This window comes from Bombina bombina, chromosome 4 (assembly GCF_027579735.1).
Source record: "Bombina bombina isolate aBomBom1 chromosome 4, aBomBom1.pri, whole genome shotgun sequence".
NCBI lineage: Eukaryota > Metazoa > Chordata > Amphibia > Anura > Bombinatoridae > Bombina > Bombina bombina.
Window position 1 is genome coordinate 745,160,344 of NC_069502.1, and position 20,197 is coordinate 745,180,540.

The window sequence follows — 20,197 nt, forward strand, 5'->3', positions numbered from 1 at the left end:
GTTCCAAAGGAGGAACAGGGACAAGGATTCTATTCAAATCTGTTTGTGGTTCCCAAAAAAGAGGGAACCTTCAGACCAATCTTAGATCTCAAGATCTTAAACAAATTTCTCAGGGTCCCATCATTCAAGATGGAGACTATTCGTACCATCCTACCTATGATCCAGGAGGGTCAATACATGACTACAGTGGATTTAAAGGATGCTTATCTTCACATTCCGATACACAAAGATCATCATCGGTTTCTCAGGTTTGCCTTCCTAGACAGGCATTACCAGTTTGTGGCTCTTCCCTTTGGGTTAGCTACAGCCCCAATAATCTTTACGAAGGTTCCGGGGTCACTTCTGGCGGTCCTAAGGCCGCGGGGCATAGCAGTAGCCCCTTATTTAGGCGACATTCTGATACAGGCGTCAAATTTCCAAATTGCCAAGTCTCATACGGACATAGTTCTGGCATTTCTGAGGTTGCATGGGTGGAAAGTGAACGAAGAAAAGAGTTCTCTATCCCCTCTCACAAGAGTCTCCTTTCTGGGAACTCTAATAGATTCTGTAGAAATGAGGATTTACCTGACAGAGCCCAGGTTATCAAAATTTCTAAATTCCTGCCGTGTTTTTTATTCCACTTCTCGCCCTTCGGTGGCTCAGTGTATGGAAGTAATCGGCTTAATGGTAGCGGCAATGGACATAGTGCCGTTTGCTTGTCTACATCTCAGACCGCTGCAACTCTGCATGCTCAGTCAGTGGAATGGGGATTACACAGATTTGTCCCCTCTACTAAAACTGGATCAAGAGACCAGGGATTCTCTTCTCTGGTGGCTATCTCGGGCCCATCTGTCCAAAGGTATGACCTTTCGGCAGGCCAGATTGGACAATAGTAATAACAGATGCCAGCCTTCTGGGCTGGGGGGCAGTCTGGAACTCCCTGAAGGCTCAGGGATCGTGGACTCAGGAGGAGACCCTCCTCCCAATAAACATTCTGGAACTAAGAGCGATATTCAATGCTCTTCAAGTGTGGCCTCAGCTAGCGACAATGAGGTTCATCAGATTTCAGTCGGACAACATCTCGACTGTGGCTTACATCAACCATCAAGGGGGAACAAGGAGTTCCCTAGCGATGTTGGAAGTTTCAAAGATAATTTGTTGGGCAGAGATTCACTCTTGCCACCTATCAGCTATCCATATCCCAGGTGTAGAGAACTGGGAGGCGGATTTTCTAAGTCGACAGATTTTTCATCCGGGGGAGTGGGAACTCCATCCGGAGGTATTTGCACAATTGGTTCAACGTTATGTGTTTCCACCGTTTCCTCTGCTCCTTCGTCTGATTGTCAAAATCAAGCAGGAGAGAGCATCAGTGATCTTGATAGCGCTTGCGTGGCCACGCAGGACTTGGTATGCAGATCTGGGGGACATGTCATCCCTTCCACCATGGACCCTGCCTCTGAGACAGGACCTTCTACTTCAGGGTCCTTTCAACCATCCAAATCGAATTTCTCTGAGACTGACTGCCTGGAGATTGAACGCTTGATTTTATCAAAGCGTGCCTTCTCCGAGTCAGTTATTGATACCTTAATTCAGGCACGAAAGCCTGTCACCAGGAAAATCTATCATAAGATATGGCGTAAATATCTTTATTGGTGTGAATCCAAGGGTTACTCATGGAGTAAAGTCAGGATTCCCAGGATATTATCTTTTCTCCAAGAAGGATTGGAGAAAGGATTGTCAGCTAGTTCCTTAAAGGGACAGATTTCTGCTCTGTCTATTCTTTTGCACAAGTGTCTGACGGATGTTCCAGACGTTCAGGCATTTTGTCAGGCTTTAGTTAGAATCAAGCCTGTGTTTAAACCTGTTGCTCCACCATGGAGTTTAAATTTGGTTCTTAAAGTTCTTCAGGGGGTTCCGTTTGAACCTCTTCATTCCATAGATATCAAACTTTTATCTTGGAAAGTTCTATTTTTGGTAGCTATTTCCTCGGCTCGTAGAGTTTCCGAGTTATCTGCCTTACTATGTGATTCCCCTTATCTGATCTTCCATGCAGATAAGGTAGTTTTGCGTACCAAACCTGGGTTTTTACCTAAGGTGTTATCTAATAAGAATATCAATCAGGAGATTGTTGTTCCGTCATTGTGTCCTAATCCTTCTTCAAAGAAGGAACGTCTATTACACAATCTTGACGTGGTTCGTGCTTTAAAGTATTATTTACAAGCTACTAAAGATTTTCGTCAAACATCTGCTTTGCTTGTTGTCTACTCTGGACAGAGGAAAGGCCAAAAGGCTTCGGCAACTTCTCTTTCACTTTGGCTAAGAAGTATAATACGCTTAGCTTATGAGACTGCTGGCCAGCAGCCTCCTGAAAGGATTACAGCTCATTCTACTAGAGCTGTGGCTTCCACATGGGCCTTTAAAAATGAGGCTTCTGTTGAACAGATTTACAAGGCGGCGACTTGTCTTCGCTTCATACTTTTTCAAAATTCTATAAATTTGATACTTTTGCTTCTTCGGAGGCTATTTTTGGGAGAAAGGTTTTACAGGCAGTGGTTCCTTCCGTTTAAGTACCTGCCTTTTCCCTCCCTTCATCCGTGTACTTTAGCTTTGGTATTGGTATCCTACAAGTAATGGATGATCCGTGGACTGGATACACCTTACAAGAGAAAACATAATTTATGCTTACCTGATAAATTTATTTCTCTTGTGGTGTATCCAGTCCACGGCCCGCCCTGTCATTTTAAGGCAGGTATTTTTTAACTCTAAACTACAGTCACCACTGCACCCTATAGTTTCTCCTTTCTCTTGCTTGTCTTCGGTCGAATGACTGGTAAGTGGCAGTTAGGGGAGGAGCTATATAGACAGCTCTGCTGTGGGTGATCCTCTTGCAACTTCCTGTTGGGAAGGAGAATATCCCACAAGTAATGGATGATCCGTGGACTGGATACACCACAAGAGAAATAAATTTATCAGGTAAGCATAAATTATGTTTTTATCATTTATTTTATCATTGGTAAAAATGAACAGACTTTATTGTTTAGCACAACGTTTCTCGGTTTGCAATGACCGTTTCCTCAGGTGCATATAAAAACATACAAAAACCACGAACTTATAAAGCCGTATTTCGGCGGCCTCTAATCAGGACTGCGCATGCGCGGGGGAGTGTCACAAATCTGGAGCTACTATTGGTTTCATGACGGCGAATCATAAAATGGTAAAAGGGGCGAGCCTCTCGATTTTCAGAGACAAGCCGGATACTTTTAAAACATAAGAATCAATAATAAATACATAAAAAGATCCAATTTGATTGTTATATTTTTACAATTAGATAATTAGATAATATATAAAAAACAATGAATGCTCTCTGCATTCAGCGAGGTCTGTCGGACCTGATTCACACTGTCGGGTCAAGTCAGACAGAACTTTGTTAAATAGGCCCCATGGTGTTTGGGCGAAAGAGTGGGTGTGACTTTTTTTTCAACTTTTATTCTCCATTGACTTCTATGGGGTTATGTGAAAACACGTTTGCGATTTCTGAAATTCAATTTTAGGGGCCGTTTGGGTTACCGCGGGAAAAAAAACTGTTTTCTTTCAACTTGTAATACGAACACAATCCGACTAGCGCAAAACATTAAAATCCTAGCTGAGTTTTCACTATATTTGACAAGAATTTCTATAGTTTAACAAAAAACAGTCGACAGTCGTCCTTATGTAAGTAATTGATCTTTAGAGACTTTATTAATCTGCATAATCTTTTCCTGCATTAAAAAAACCCTTTAGCAAGAAACGCATTCAAAATCTCTTGAAGTCCATTCTGTATCCTACCATGTAACAACTGACTTCTGAGTAAAGAATCATGTTTTTGTTTGTTTTTTTGGATGAAAATTACTATAATGTAATAACGAGTGTATTTTTTGGTAATCAATACTACATTTTCCAATTTCATTGTAAAACCCCTGTATCCTTGATATAGGAACTCTATTTAATGCACAGAGACAAGGAGGGCACCTCATGTGTGTATCAATAGTTTCCTAGACTGGTTCATCAATATTAGGGTGCAGGGAACTCACTGTTAGTGGCAGCACACTGATGTGTTGATAGAGGTGAACTGGAGATGCTCACTGAACCCAGGCTACTGGTCTTCCAATAATCGATTTCCCAAACGATCACTGGTAGAAAATGACTGATGTACTCGTTTCAGTTTAAAAATAGATTTTAATAAAACATAAGTCGTAACAATTAAAATGTAACATCAAAGGGGCACCATACAATCAATGCCCCTATGCAACGTGTTTATCGGCTTCCTCGCTGTTACTCCATTTAGCAATATTTGAAAAAATGGACTCTTGCAACTATAGCCCACCCATTAGGATGGTTTATATCAGGGATGGCCCACTGGCACCCTGAAGGCTACTTGCAACCCTTGCCACTAGTTTTGCGGGCCTTCAGGAAAAGCAAAACTATCAATGTACGCTATAATTTCTGTGGTACTAGGGTAATGAACTTTAAATGTGAGCTTTCGGGTGATTACAAATTAGAAGAGCTGTCTGGAGGGAAGAACACCAGACAGAAAGTGCCCTGCAAACTTATGTAAATCGATAATATAATTATTAAATTGTGTTATTTTTTTGTTCAGTATCCATAAATTGATATGCAGCCCTTAAAGGGACAGTCTAGTCAAAATTAAACTTTCATGATTCAGATAGGGCATGACATTTTTAACAACTTTCCAGTTTGCTTTTATCATTAAATTTGCTTTGTTCCCTTGGTGGTATTTTTCAAAAGCTAAACCTAGGTACCCTCAAACTGATTTCTAAACCGTTGAAAACCGCCTCTCAGCATTTTGAAAGTTTTTCACAGTTAGACAGTACTAGTTCATGTGTGTCATATAGATGACATTGTGCTCACTCCCATGGAGTTATTTAGGAGTCTTCACTGATTGGCTAAACTTCTCCCTAAGGATAATTTTCTGTTTCTTTTGACGTAACAATTTCTAGATGTTTATAACAGAAATTGCTCATTGATTTCAAAAGGGAACCAATTAAGAGGTCAATTCTAATCTTTCCAATTTGTTGGATAAAAAGGAATCAGCCATTGTTTTTTCTCCATTATGAAAGTGATCACAATCTTTCTGAGTCAAACAAAGCTGAGACTGTTAAAGCATGAGATTTGATCTCTATTTTCCCAAAACTGCACTTGGAACTGCCAATAATTGATACCGATCACTTAAATCCCAAATAGGTTAATGGGTTTATTGTAGTCTGTGTGTGTGTTTTGTAATTGGATAAAGTATATATTAAAATATTTTTTTTAATTCAATAAGAAAAACTTCTTTTCATTTAAGATATTTATATAAATTCAAAAAGAACAGTGCGGGATATTAATTTCCATTAAAAGAAAGAGGCCGCAACTTATCTAATCTTCTAAAACAGGATTTTAACAGTTCTCACGCTGTAAGTGGTGAAACCGCTAAATGATGAGATTCTACAGATACCCCAAAGTTGCAGAACTTACTGTACAAACCTCATTTACAAACACTTACTCTCACTGACTGTACAGAACAGGCCTTCTCTATGCTGCATTTCTATAACTGAAAGAAGATAAACTAACAAGACTGAAACCCAGTTCCTAAAGATGAGGATACTTTACAATCCCAAAAATGTGAGTATAAAAAAAAATCAAAGATATTAAGAGCATGATATTTTAATGCCATTTCTCATTGTTGTGGTCAGGATTTCCATTTTCTTGCATTTCCTCCAGATCTTCTTCAGGTATCTGTCTATTAAATACATATACAAATGTAAATGTCTGTCCTGCACAATACTGAGAGACTATACAATAGTGATGAATATAGGTTTAATTAAAGGGACAGTCAACACCAGAATTGTTGTTGTCTTAAAAGATAGATAATCCCTTTTACCCATTCCCCAGTGTTGCATAACTAACACAGTTATAATACACATTTTAACTCTTTAATTACCTTGTATCTAAGCTTATGCAGACTGCCCCCTTATTTTAGTTCTTTTGACAGACTTGCATTTTAGCCAATCAGTGCTCACTCCTCTGTAAATTCACGTGCATGAGCTCAATGTTATATATATGAAACACATGAACTAATGCCCTCTAGTGGTCAAAATGCATTCAGCTTAGAGGTCTAAGAAATTAGCATATGAACCTCCTAGGTTTAGCTTTCAACTAAGAATTACCAACAGAACAAAGCAAAATTGGTGATAAAAGTAAATTGAAAAGTTGTTTAAAATTGCATGCCCTATTTGAATCATGAAAGATTTTTTTGGACTTGACTGTCCCTTTAATCTATACCATATATTAATATATAGATCTAAAATGGTGTCTGGGAATACTGTCAAATATCTTGAAAATTCATTTTTTTTACATTTTCATCAACCATTTGTGTGTTAAATTTGATGTATCCATTTTTTGCCAAAATAAAGTGCAAAACCTGTGGTTGGAAGCAAATGTGTGATTTTCTGTTCGGATCAAATCCAAACTTTTCCATTGCGGAAATTGTGTTATTGTTTGGATTCTGATCACTCAGAACTTTAAAAAACGGATTTGGAGCTGTAACAATGCTGATAAACAGAACTGAAGAGATTGGAATCAACTCCTAAATCTTTGTTTTGAGTTATGTATAATAAGTTAACCTCAGTTTCATGAACTATTGCTTAATAAGTTAATAAAGATTCATCAAAGTGATGGCAAATTATATGCAACAGAAATGTCTTAACAAATTAACATAAACCCTGCAGTTCAATAGTTTTATGCTATATCTTCTAAAATGTCAATCACCCTGTGCCCCCCCATCGTTTAGTATAGTATTCTTTATAACTAATACTATATTAATGTTAAAAGGACAGTTAACACCAGAATTATTGTTGTTTAAAAAGATAGATAATCCCTTAATTACCAATTCCCCAGTTTTGCATAATCAACACAATTATAATTATACACGTTTTACCTCTGTAATTACCTTGTATCTAAGCCTCAGAAGACTGCCCCCTTATTTCAGTTCTTTTGACAGACTTGCAGTTTAGCCAATCAGAGCTGTCTCCATGGTAAATTCACTTGCATGAGCTCAATGTTATATGTATGAAACACATGAACTAATGCCCTCTAGTGGTCAAAATGCATTCAGCTTAGAGGTCTAAGAAATTAGCATATGAACCTCCTAGGTTTAGCTTTCAACTGAGAATACCAGAAGCAAAATTGGTGATAAAAGTAAATTGGAAAGTTGTTTAAAATTACATGCCCTATTTGAAACATGAAAGTTTTTTTTGGACTTGACTGTTCCTTTAATAAAAGGGCATATAATAATAATCATAATAACAGTTTCCTATACTTACTCTAATAACAGTTCACGGGAAGCAGGAGATTCTTTTTTTTTTTACTTTCAGGTGTAAACAGTGATTGCGATATTGAGTTAAAATTCACTTGTTTACACCTATATTTTAAAAAAAATCCCTTTGGCTGATAATGCATATTTGTGTAATCATACAGCCAGTGTTGTGAAAAGAGAGTAGCAACCCGTAGAAGTATGCAAGCATCATGGATAAGGGGCTAATTATATGAGCGGTGAAAACGTCACAACAACAAAAAAGTATTGATAGGGGCCAGCAGAGTGAGTGATATAAAAAGAATGATTTAAAGCAGTACTCAACAAATGTAGGCCTTGTGCCCACATTTCGAACCCCCTAGATCCCCAAGTGCACCCCCACTTCCTGCTGCCAGCTGCCATCAGCCTCACCTACAATGTACCCTGGTTCGGTTGGAACATTTTGATGCCATGCTGCGGGGAACTACAAAACAATCCTGCTGATGGTTTTATTGGAGAGTTGAAGTCATAGGAATTGCTGAACAGTGCTACTTTGTCAATCTGCCTGGCAACCTGGTATTCTGCTTTTTGCTGTGACAGAGCATAAGGGGCATGGATCTGTGCCTCACTTTGTTTTGTGCTGTAGCCATTTCCTGGACTGCAGTGTCAGTGCACACAGAGACTTTGGTATAAAGCTACAACTCATGTATTCTGAAGCCATGCAGCAGTCACTTCCTCCCCTATTTTCTGGCAGCTGTTTCTCCTTAGCGGAGCAGAAGAAACCTTTCACAGCTACTTTTTAACCAGAGAAGACTGCAAGTGTAGTTTTATGTGCAGTGCACTTCAGCCCTTTCTTGCAACCATCGGTTTCAGTGCACTGCCTTCTAGCTACTAGACCCGTACCTTTTGTAGAAAGGGGCTGCTGCTCCGTGCTCCACTGCTTCATCCTGCAAGTGTAATGTATGGTATGCCACTTAGAGGAAGATTGAGTTTCAAGACTGCCCTGATTTTTTTTTTTATTTCAACGGTCTAAAACCTGAACTCTCTTTCAGATATATATACAGGTGGCCCTCGGTTTACAACGGTTCAATTTGCACCGTTTCAGAATAACAACCTTTTTTTCAGTCATGTGACTGCTTTTGAAAAGCATTGAAAAGCAGTGCATTGACTAGAATAGCCAGTAGGTGGAGCTGTCCGCTTGTGTTGCAGCAAAGATATGCAATCCAAGCAAGCTGAAATTAATCAGTTTAACCAGACCTGAGCTATCGAGCAGATTTCAAAGGAACAAGATCTTCCTGTCTATAAATCAGTCCAGATTGGAATGCATAGAAAGAACCGTTTGCAGAAAAATGCAAGTAAAGTCTGTTTGTGTGATTATTTTATTAGGTTTATAATGCTGTTTGGCAAATGTTTTTGTTCATTTAACTTCGTTTAATTATATATTCTGTGTTGTATGATTATTTTATTAGGTTTATAATGCTGTTTAGCATTTAAAGTCTTCATTTCCAAGCTTTAAAAATAATGTATTAGGTGTTGCTTATGACAATTTTGAGAGGGGCCTGGAACCTAACTCCCTCACTTCCCATTGACTTACATTATAAACTGGGTTTCAATTTACAACGGTTTCGATTTACAACCATTCCTTCTGGAACCTGGCGTAAACTGAGGGCTACCTGTATATATATATATATATATATATATATATATATATATATATATATATATATATATATCAATGATAGCAGGTTCAAGCTAGACCATTGTAAATTAAAAATAAAAATCAGGGCAACCTTGAGACACATACATACATACATATTTTCATCATAGGTATACCTCAACTATGAGAGACAAAATGTGGAAACAAATCCAGACAATCGCATTGTCTGATTTGGAAAGAATTTATTTGCATATTATGGTGGAAAATAAGTATTTGGTCACCTACAAACAAGCAAGATTTCTGGCTCTCACAGACCTGTATCTTCTTCTTTAAGAGGCTCATCTGTCCTCCAATGATTACCTCTATTAATGGCACCTGTTTGAACTTGTTATCAGTATAAAAGACACCTGTCTACAACCTCAAACAGTCACACTCCAAACTCCACTATGGTGAAGACCAAAGAGCTGTCGAAGGACACCAGAATCAAAATTGTAGACCTGCATCAGGCTGGGAAGACTGAATCTGCAAGCAGTTTGGTGTGAAGAAATCAACTGTGGGAGCAATAATTAGAAAATGAAAGACATACAAGACCACTGATATTCTCCCTCGATCTGGGGCTCCATGCAAGATCTCACCCCATGGGGTCAAAATGATCACAAGAACGGTGAGCAAATATCCCAGAACCACACGGGGGGACCTAGTGAATGACCTGCAGACAGCTGGGACCAACGTAACAAAGGCTACCATCAGTAACACACTACATCGCCAGGACTCAGATCCTGCAGTGCCAGACGTGTCCCCCTGCTTAAGCAAGTAAATGTCTGGGCCCATCTGAAGTATGCTAGAGAGCATTTGGATGATCCAGAAGCGGATTGGGAGAATGTCATATGGTCAGATGAAACCAAAGTAGAACTGTTTGGTAGAAACCGAACTCGTGTTTGGAGGAGAGAGAATGCTGAGTTGCAACCAAAGAACACCATACCTACTGTGAAGCATGGGGGTGGCAACATCATGCTTTGGGGCTGTTTCTCTGCAAAGGGAACAGGACGACTGGTCTGTGTACCTGATAGAACTAATGGAGCCATGTATAGTGAAATTTTGAGTGCAAAACCTCCTTCCATCAGCAAGGGCATTGAAGATGAAACGTGGTTGGGACTTTCAGCATGACAATGATCCCAAACACACCGCCCGGGCAATGAAGAAGTGGCTTCGTAAGAAGCATTTCAAGGTCCTGGAGTGGCCTAGCCAGTCTCCAGATCTCAACCCCATAGAAAACCTTTGGAGGGAGTTGAAAGTCCGTGTTGCCCAGCGACAGCCCCAAAACATCACTGCTCTAGAGGAGATCTGCATGCAGGAATGGGCCAACATACCACCAACAGTGACAACCTTGTGAAGACTTACAGAAAACGTTCCTCTGTCATTGCCAACAAAGGATATATAACAAAGTATTGAGATGAACTTTTGATATTGACCAAATACTTATTTTCCACCATAATTTACAAATAAATTCTTTCCAAATAAGATAATGTGATTGTCTGGATTTGTTTCCACATTTTGTCTCTCATAGTTGAGGTATACCTATGATGAAAATTACAGGCCTCTCTCATCTTCTTAAGTGGGAGAACTTGCACAATTGGTGGCTGACTAAATACTTTTTTGCCCCACTGTACAGGGAGTGCAGAATTATTAGGCAAATGAGTATTTTGACCACATCATCCTCTTTATGCATGTTGTCTTACTCCAAGCTGTATAGGCTTGAAAGCCTACTACCAATTAAGCATATTAGGTGATGTGCATCTCTGTAATGAGAAGGGGTGTGGTCTAATGACATCAACACCCTATATCAGGTGTGCATAATTATTAGGCAACTTCCTTTCCTTTGGCAAAATGGGTCAAAAGAAGGACTTGACAGGCTCAGAAAAGTCAAAAATAGTGAGATATCTTGCAGAGGGATGCAGCACTCTTAAAATTGCAAAGCTTCTGAAGCGTGATCATCGAACAATCAAGCGTTTCATTCAAAATAGTCAACAGTGTCGCAAGAAGCGTGTGGAAAAACCAAGGCGCAAAATAACTGCCCATGAACTGAGAAAAGTCAAGCGTGCAGCTGCCAAGATGCCACTTGCCACCAGTTTGGCCATATTTCAGAGCTGCAACATCACTGGAGTGCCCAAAAGCACAAGGTGTGCAATACTCAGAGACATGGCCAAGGTAAGAAAGGCTGAAAGACGACCACCACTGAACAAGACACACAAGCTGAAACGTCAAGACTGGGCCAAGAAATATCTCAAGACTGATTTTTCTAAGGTTTTATGGAATGATGAAATGAGAGTGAGTCTTGATGGGCCAGATGGATGGGCCCATGGTTGGATTGGTAAAGGGCAGAGAGCTCCAGTCCGACTCAGATGCCAGCAAGGTGGAGGTGGAGTTCTGGTTTGGGCTGGTATCATCAAAGATGAGCTTGTGGGGCCTTTTCGGGTTGAGGATGGAGTCAAGCTCAACTCCCAGTCCTACTGCCAGTTTCTGGAAGACACCTTCTTCAAGCAGTGGTACAGGAAGAAGTCTGCATCCTTCAAGAAAAACATGATTTTCATGCAGGACAATGCTCCATCACACGCGTCCAAGTACTCCACAGCGTGGCTGGCAAGAAAGGGTATAAAAGAAGAAAATCTAATGACATGGCCTCCTTGTTCACCTGATCTGAACCCCATTGAGAACCTGTGGTCCATCATCAAATGTGAGATTTACAAGGAGGGAAAACAGTACACCTCTCTGAACAGTGTCTGGGAGGCTGTGGTTGCTGCTGCACGCAATGTTGATGGTGAACAGATCAAAACACTGACAGAATCCATGGATGGCAGGCTTTTGAGTGTCCTTGCAAAGAAAGGTGGCTATATTGGTCACTGGTTTGTTTTTGTTTTGTTTTTGAATGTCAGAAATGTATATTTGTGAATGTTGAGATGTTATATTGGTTTCACTGGTAAAAATAAATAATTGAAATGGGTATATATTTGTTTTTTGCCTAATAATTATGCACAGTAATAGTCACCTGCACACACAGATATCCCCCTAAAATAGCTATAACTAAAAACAAACTAAAAACTACTTCAGCTTTGATATTAATGAGTTTTTTTGGGTTCATTGAGAACATGGTTGTTGTTCAATAATAAAATTAATCCTCAAAAATACAACTTGCCTAATAATTCTGCACTCCCTGTATATATATATATATATATATATATATACACAGTATATACAGTATATATATATATATAATATAACCAGACTGAACGCAATGATATTTTTAAAAAGTCCCGGTTAAGAAAAGAAACTTAAATGTCAATCTGTAATTTTTAGCAACAATACTTGCAGATATCAGGTTTTGTCTCTCAGCTGTTCGAAACAGCACAATGTTGGTCGATCCGTCCTTTATAATCCGTCTTCCATCTGACAGAGAGCTCCAAACAGTCTATTGTCCACTGCACACAACTATTACAGTGGACAATAGACTGTTTGGAGCTCTCTGTCAGATGGAAGACGGATTATAAAGGACGGATCGACCAACATTGTGCTGTTTCGAACAGCTGAGAGACAAAACCTGATATCTGCAAGTATTGTTGCTAAAAATTACAGATTGACATTTAAGTTTCTTTTCTTAACCGGGACTTTTTAAAAATACCATTGCGTTCAGTCTGGTTGTTACGATTGGAGGATCTCTACAAGTCATGTGACGTGACGTCACAACTCACGGCTCTTCACTCATAGTTGTTTCTAACGGACAACATATCGGACGCATTTATCATTTGCTCTGGCTCTTAGAACCGTTTAGATCTTAAATGTTCATATATTATATCTGTAAGCATCCATTTTAATCAAGCCAATAGCTTTACCTTTTTTGTTTAGCTAGGTTGATATATTGCTACTTACAATTTTTAGATTCTATTAACCATTGTTCTTAGAAGTACTATTGGTTCATTTTACATGTAAATTGTTTCTTTTACTATTATTTTCTTTTACCGATGCCGGCATCATATATGTATATGTTTTTAAGTGTCGAATTATCCACTACGGTATTTACATATTGCTGATATATACCTTATATTAAATTAATATATATTTTTTATAACTCTCTCCATTTATTATTTATTAATAACATTTTTTTGATCACATTGGTTAGCTCCACTTTGGAGCGCTTATCCCACCATCCTCTATATATTTTCCCTTCTTCCCCAGGTCACTAATCTACAGCTACACAATGCACGTCTTCAACCAAACACACTACAAATAAGGGTGACACATGCTCTTTCTAATTTTCCTATACACATACAAAATACTGAAATGGACTGCACTCTCAAACTGGACTAGGTGCAAAGCCCATAGGGAAGATTGCAAAACAAATGTATTACCACAACACATACAAAATCTGACACTCTCTTGCAAGCACACAGCTAGATTAAAAGCATCAGGGAAGAGTTAGTTACAGCTTTTGGCCAAAAGGTCATAGGCCCAGGGCCACGTCAAGGTCTCTTCCTCCCAGGCTGTACCTAGCCTACAGCCACACAATGCATGTATTCATCCAAACACTCTTAGATGGAAAACAAGGGGAACACAGGTTCTCTGTAATTTCCCTAGACACGTAGAGTTTCCCTAGACCTGGAGCTGTTCATGTTACAGGGTCATTGGATGTTTACCCAGTCCGGTTTGGGAGTGCTGTCCTTTTCAGTGTTTTGTATTTGTCTAGGGAAAAATGTTCTTCTTAATGTAAATTTTGCTGTTAGCTTGCATTTTCCCCTCTTTTATTGTTGCAGTTTATTTTTAATGTGCTGAACTGGTAATGGAAGAATTAATAACCCACATTCATGTTGGTACATGGTTTTTGGTTTTCTGTATGCTGAATCTATCAGCATTTTTAGTGAAATTGTATACTTGAAAATAATGTCTGTTTTAAATACACATTCTTATTGGATTGGTACCCTTTCAACAGTTCTCAGAATATGTAAGCATATACTTAAGTACAACGTGATATGGTAAAACACTTAGCTGTGTTGAGATGCTCAAGTATCACTTCCAACACGCGTGCAGTCGAGCTGCTACTGGTGTTCCATTCGTTTGCTCAGTCAGCTGAGTGATTTTGGGCTTCGTAAGCACTGAATGCTTTCAATGATGTAGACAAGTGAAATCTCTTAGGACTGAAGCCGAAGCACAGAGTCAACTGTGGTTTAGAAAAGAAAGTTAAGCCTGTTTTTCTTTTGTCAAGAAACTATTAATGGGATATATAAATCATTTATTTTAAGTAAAACTCATTAAAGTTTAGCAACAGGACATTCCACATTCCCCACAACTTTACACACCGGCTTATCATACTAATGTAAGGGGAAAAAATAGCATCATAAGAAGATAATAATAATGTTGTTTTTTTACCTATGTTAAAGGGATATGAGACCCAAACATTTTATTTTCTGATTCAGACAGAACAAACCATATTTTATAAAAGTTTCCAATTTACTTATCAATTTTTTTTCTTCGTTCCCATGATATTCTGTGTTGAAGAGACACCTAGGTAGGCATTTGGACCACTACATGGCATCTAGTGCTCTTGCAAATGGATAACATTCTTGTAAAACTCCGGCCATATAGTGCTCCAGAAGGTGTCCGTCACTTAAACTTACTTCACTGCTTTTCAACAAAAGACAACAAAAGAAAAAATGATAACATAAATAAATTAGAAAGTTGTTTAAAATCACATGCTCTATCTGAATCATGAAAAAAAAAATATTTTAGAAGCCTTGAGGAGCAGAAGTTTATGGCTATGAAAAACTCAAACAATAATATATTTTGTAACAATATCCACATTTTTAAAGGGCCATGATATTCAAATGTTGAAACACTTGCAAGTGATGCAGCATAGCTGTAAAAAGCTGACTAGAAATAAATATCGCCTGAACATCTCTATGTAAAAAAGAAATATATTGTCACACCCCACTATAAAAGACTTTAAGCAGCAAATCAGCATGCCTGTCCCGGGACCAGCAAGGGAGTGAGCCTCATGCACACTCATCTTATTTCCCTATTTAGTTTAAGGAAGTTTACTATGAAATCTCATGAGACTTAAGGGAAATCTCATGAGATCACAGTAAAAGAGTTCATGACTTCAGCACTGCTGATGCTGATTAGCTGCTGTTCATTTCTTCCTTCCTTCCTTTTTTTTTTTTAGCTGCAGCTTGACAGCAGCTGAAGTATAACTGTTTATACAGCACTTACTCTGGTGAGCTGAAGAAATTATGAGGTAAAATTTCTTCCTTTTTTACATAGTGATGTTTAGGTGATATTTTCCTGTCAGCTTTTTACAGTTATGCTGCATCACTTTCAAGTTATTTATCTTATGAGTATTTTATCCCTTTAAGTCTGATTTTTGCTAGGGCCATATAAACTAGCGTAGAGGGATACCAGTTGGCCATCGCTGGTCTAGGTGATTAGTAGTGCTTGTTTAATAAATCTTAGAGAAGAAAGTTAGTGTTGCTTTGTAGTTTGATGTGGGCGTTTCCCAGGTCTCATATGGTTAGATTTGTCTAAATCATTGTTTCTCAACCGTGGTCCTCAAGTACCCCCAACAGGCCAGGTTTTTATTATAGCTGAACCAGTGCACATTTGAAATAATCAGCTATTGGGTGAGTGCAGGTTAGTAGCCATTGTGTTACTGATCAGCTGATTATTTCAGATCTGCACTGGTTCAGCTATAATGAAAACCTGGCCTGTTGGGGGTACTTGAGGGCTGCGGTTGAGAAACACTGTTCTAAATCAGGGGTCATCAACCTTGGCTCTCCAGGGGTTTTGAAACTACATTTCCCATGATGCTCAGCCATCTTAAATTATCTGAGCATCCATGGTAAATGTAGTTCAAAAACCTCTGGAGAGCCAAGGTTGATCACCCCTGTTCTAAATTATTTTCTCTTGTGCCAATCAACACTGTAAAAAGCCTTATTGGCCTGGTATAAAAATGTGGTGTCCTGAGCTGATGTGAATAAGATACAGTGCTTCTAGGTTAAATTACATTTCTTAATCTCCAGATCAGATAGTAAGGATGGTGTAGTGGGTTAGATATGTCTGTGCTTGGATTTTTGTGGGCAGTGAGATAACTGTTCCCAGTTAGGAGTGGCAGTCTTTAGTACTGGTGACTATCTTGAGTAGTCATCCCCAGTCCTGTAATAGAGTCTATCCTTCCTCTGGGATTGGGATTAAGATTATAGTACATCCTTTCTTCTAAACCTATCTTCAAGGTTATCAAGTTTGGATTAATGGGCAAATCACAAAATTCCATGCTGCCCTCAGATAGGACAAGTCCAGTGCTCTGTCCAGAAATAAATGAAGGAACAACTGGGAATTAAAACAAATTTTAAAAAAATAAGTACAATTAAGGTTAAAGGGGTACAAAACCCATTTTTTTAATGATTCAGATAGAGAATGCTATTTTAAAGGGACACTAACCCCAATTTTCTCCAACATTGGTGTGTCCGGTCCACGGCGTCATCCTTACTTGTGGGATATTCTCTTCCCCAACAGGAAATGGCAAAGAGTCCCAGCAAAGCTGGCCATATAGTCCCTCCTAGGCTCCGCCCACCCCAGTCATTCTCTTTGCCGTTGCACAGGCAACATCTCCACGGAGATGGTTAAGAGTTTTTTTTGGTGTTTAAATGTAGTTTTTATTCTTCTATCAAGTGTTTGTTATTTTAAAATAGTGCTGGTATGTACTATTTACTCTGAAACAGAAAAGGATGAAGATTTCTGTTTGTAAGAGGAAGATGATTTTAGCAGACAGTAACTAAAATCGATTGCTGTTTCCACATAGGACTGTTGAGATGAAGTAACTTCAGTTGGGGGAAACAGTTAGCAGACTTTTCTGCTTAAGGTATGACTAGCCATATTTCTAACAAGACCATGTAATGCTGGAAGGCTGTCATTTCCCCTCATGGGGACCGGTAAGCCATTTTCTTAGTCAAACATAAAAGAATAAAGGGCTTAAAAAAGGGCTAAAAAACTGGTAGACATTTTTATGGGCTAAAACGATTGCTTTATTGGGGCATATTATGCAGATTCTAGCTAACAATTGGCATTATAATCTTGGGGAACGTTTAAAAAACGGCAGGCACTGTGTTGGACACCTTTTTTAGTCAGGGGGCCTTTCTAGTTATAGACTGAGCCTCATTTTTGCGCCATTACTGCGCAGTTGTTTTTGGAGATCAAGGCATGCAGATGCATGTGTGAGGTTCTAAGAATCACTAAAAAAGCTTCTAGAAGGCGTCATTTGGTATCGTATTCCCCTCTGGGCTTGGTTGGGTCTCAGCAAAGCATATAGCTGGGACTGTATAGGGGTTAAATTTTAAAATGGCTCAGGTTCCGTTATTTTAAGGGTTAAAGCTCTGAAATTTGGTGTGCAATACTTTTAATGCTTTAAGACACTGTGGTGAAATTTTGGTAATTTTTGAACAATTCCTTCATACTTTTTCATATATTCAGTAATAAAGTGTTTTCTGTTTGAAATTTAAAGTGACAGTAACGGTTTTATTTTAAAACGTTTTTTGTGCTTTGTTGACAAGTTTAAGCCTGTTTAACATGTCTGTACCTTCAGATAAGCTATGTTCTATATGTATGAAAGCCAATGTGTCTCCCCATTTAAATTTATGTGATAATTGTGCCATAGCGTCCAAACAAAGTAAGGACAGTAATGCCACAGATAATGATATTGCCCAAGATGATTCCTCAAATGAGGGGAGTAAACATGATACTACATCATCCCCTACTGTGTCTACACCAGTTTTGCCCACACAGGAGGCCCCTAGTACATCTAGTGCGCCAATACTTATTACCATGCAACAATTAACGGCTGTAATGGATAACTCCATAGCAAATCTTTTATCCAAAATGCCTACTTATCATAGAAAGCGCGATTGCTCTGTTTTAAACACTGAGGAGCAAGAGGGCGCTGATGATAATTGTTCTGACATACCCTCACACCAATCTGAAAGGGCCATGAGGCAGGTTTTGTCTGATGGAGAAATCTCAGATTCAGGAAAAATTTCTCATCAAGCTGAACCTGATGTTGTGACATTTAAATTTAAATTAGAACATCTCCGCGCACTGCTTAAAGAGGTGTTATCTACTCTGGATGATTGCGACAACTTGGTCATTCCAGAGAAATTATGTAAGATGGACAAGTTCCTAGAGGTTCCGGTGCCCCCCGACGCTTTTCCTATACCCAAGCGGGTGGCGGACATAGTAAATAAAGAGTGGGAAAAGCCCGGCATACCTTTTGTTCCCCCCCCTATATTTAAGAAATTATTTCCTATAGTCGACCCCAGAAAGGACTTATGGCAGACAGTCCCCAAGGTCGAGGGGGCGGTTTCTACTCTAAACAAACGCACTACTATTCCTATCGAAGATAGTTGTGCTTTCAAAGATCCTATGGATAAAAAATTAGAGGGTTTGCTTAAAAAGATTTTTGTACAGCAAAGTTACCTTCTACAACCAATTTCATGCATTGTTCCTGTCACTACGGCTGCGTGTTTCTGGTTCGAGGAACTAGAAAAGTTGCTCAGTAGAGAATCTTCATATGAGGAGGTTATGGACAGAGTTCACGCACTTAAATTGGCTAACTCTTTTGTTTTAGATGCCGCTTTGCAATTAGCTAGATTAGCGGCGAAAAATTCAGGGTTTGCTATCGTGGCGCGCAGAGCGCTTTGGCTAAAGTCTTGGTCAGCGGATGTGTCTTCCAAGACAAAATTGCTTAACATCCCTTTCAAAGGTAAAACATTATTTGGACCAGGATTGAAAAAGATTATTTCAGACATCACTGGGGGAAAGGGCCACGCCCTTCCACAGGATAGGTCTTTTAAGGCTAAAAATAAGCCTAATTTTCGTCCATTTCGCAGAAACGGACCAACCTCTAACTCTGCATCCTCTAAGCAAGAGGGTAATACTTCACAACCCAAACCAGCCTGGAAACCAATGCAAGGTTGGAGCAAGGGTAAGCAGACCAAGAAGCCTACCACTGCTACCAAAACAGCATGAAGGGATAGCCCCCGATCCGGGACCGGATCTAGTAGGGGGCAGACTCTCTCTCTTTGCTCAGGCTTGGGCAAGAGATGTTCAGGATCCTTGGGCACTAGAAATAGTTTCTCAAGGTTATCTCCTGGAATTCAAGGAACTACCCCCAAGGGGAAGGTTCCACAGGTCTCACTTATCTTCAAACCAAATAAAGAGACAGGCATTCTTACATTGTGTAGAAGACCTGTTAAAGATGGGAGTGATACATCCAGTTCCAATAAGAGAACAAGGAATGGGATTTTATTCCAATCTGTTCGTAGTTCCCAAAAAAGAGGGAACATTCAGACCAATTTTGGATTTGAAGATCCTAAACAAATTTCTCAGGGTACCATCGTTCAAAATGGAAACTATTCGAACGATTTTACCCACCATCCAGGAAAGTCAATTTATGACTACCGTGGATTTAAAGGATGCGTACCTACATATTCCTATCCACAAGGAACACCATCAGTTCCTAAGGTTCGCTTTTCTGGACAAGCATTACCAGTTTGTGGCACTTCCATTCGGATTAGCCACTGCTCCAAGGATTTTCACAAAGGTACTAGGGTCCCTTCTAGCGGTTCTAAGACCAAGGGGCATTGCAGTGGTACCTTACTTGGACGACATCCTAATACAAGCGTCGTCCCTGTCAAAAGCAGGGGCTCATACGGACATCGTCCTAGCCTTTCTCAGGTCTCACGGATGGAAGGTGAACAAAGAAAAAAGTTCTCTGTCCCCGTCGACAAGAGTTCCCTTCTTGGGAACAATAATAGATTCCTTAGAAATGAGGATTTTTCTGACAGACGTCAGAAAGTCAAAGCTTCTAAACTCTTGTCAAGTACTTCATTCTGTTCTTCGTCCTTCCATAGCACAGTGCATGGAAGTAATAGGACTGATGGTTGCAACAATGGACATAGTTCCTTTTGCACGAATTCATCTAAGACCATTACAACTGTGCATGCTCAAACAGTGGAATGGGGATTATACAGACTTGTCTCCGATGATTCAAGTAGATCAAAAGACCAGAGATTCACTCCGTTGGTGGCTGACCCTGGACAATCTGTCCCAGGGAATGATTTTCCGCAGACCAGAGTGGGTCATTGTCACGACCGACGCCAGTCTAGTGGGCTGGGGCGCGGTCTGGGAATCCCTGA

The 20,197-nt window shown here is 39.4% G+C and overlaps 1 protein-coding gene across 1 annotated transcript in view; it reads left to right on the forward strand.

Moving 5' to 3' along the window:
* WDR27 (WD repeat domain 27) overlaps window positions 1-20,197 on the forward strand; it is an 896,914-nt gene that overhangs the window by 455,503 nt on the left and 421,214 nt on the right.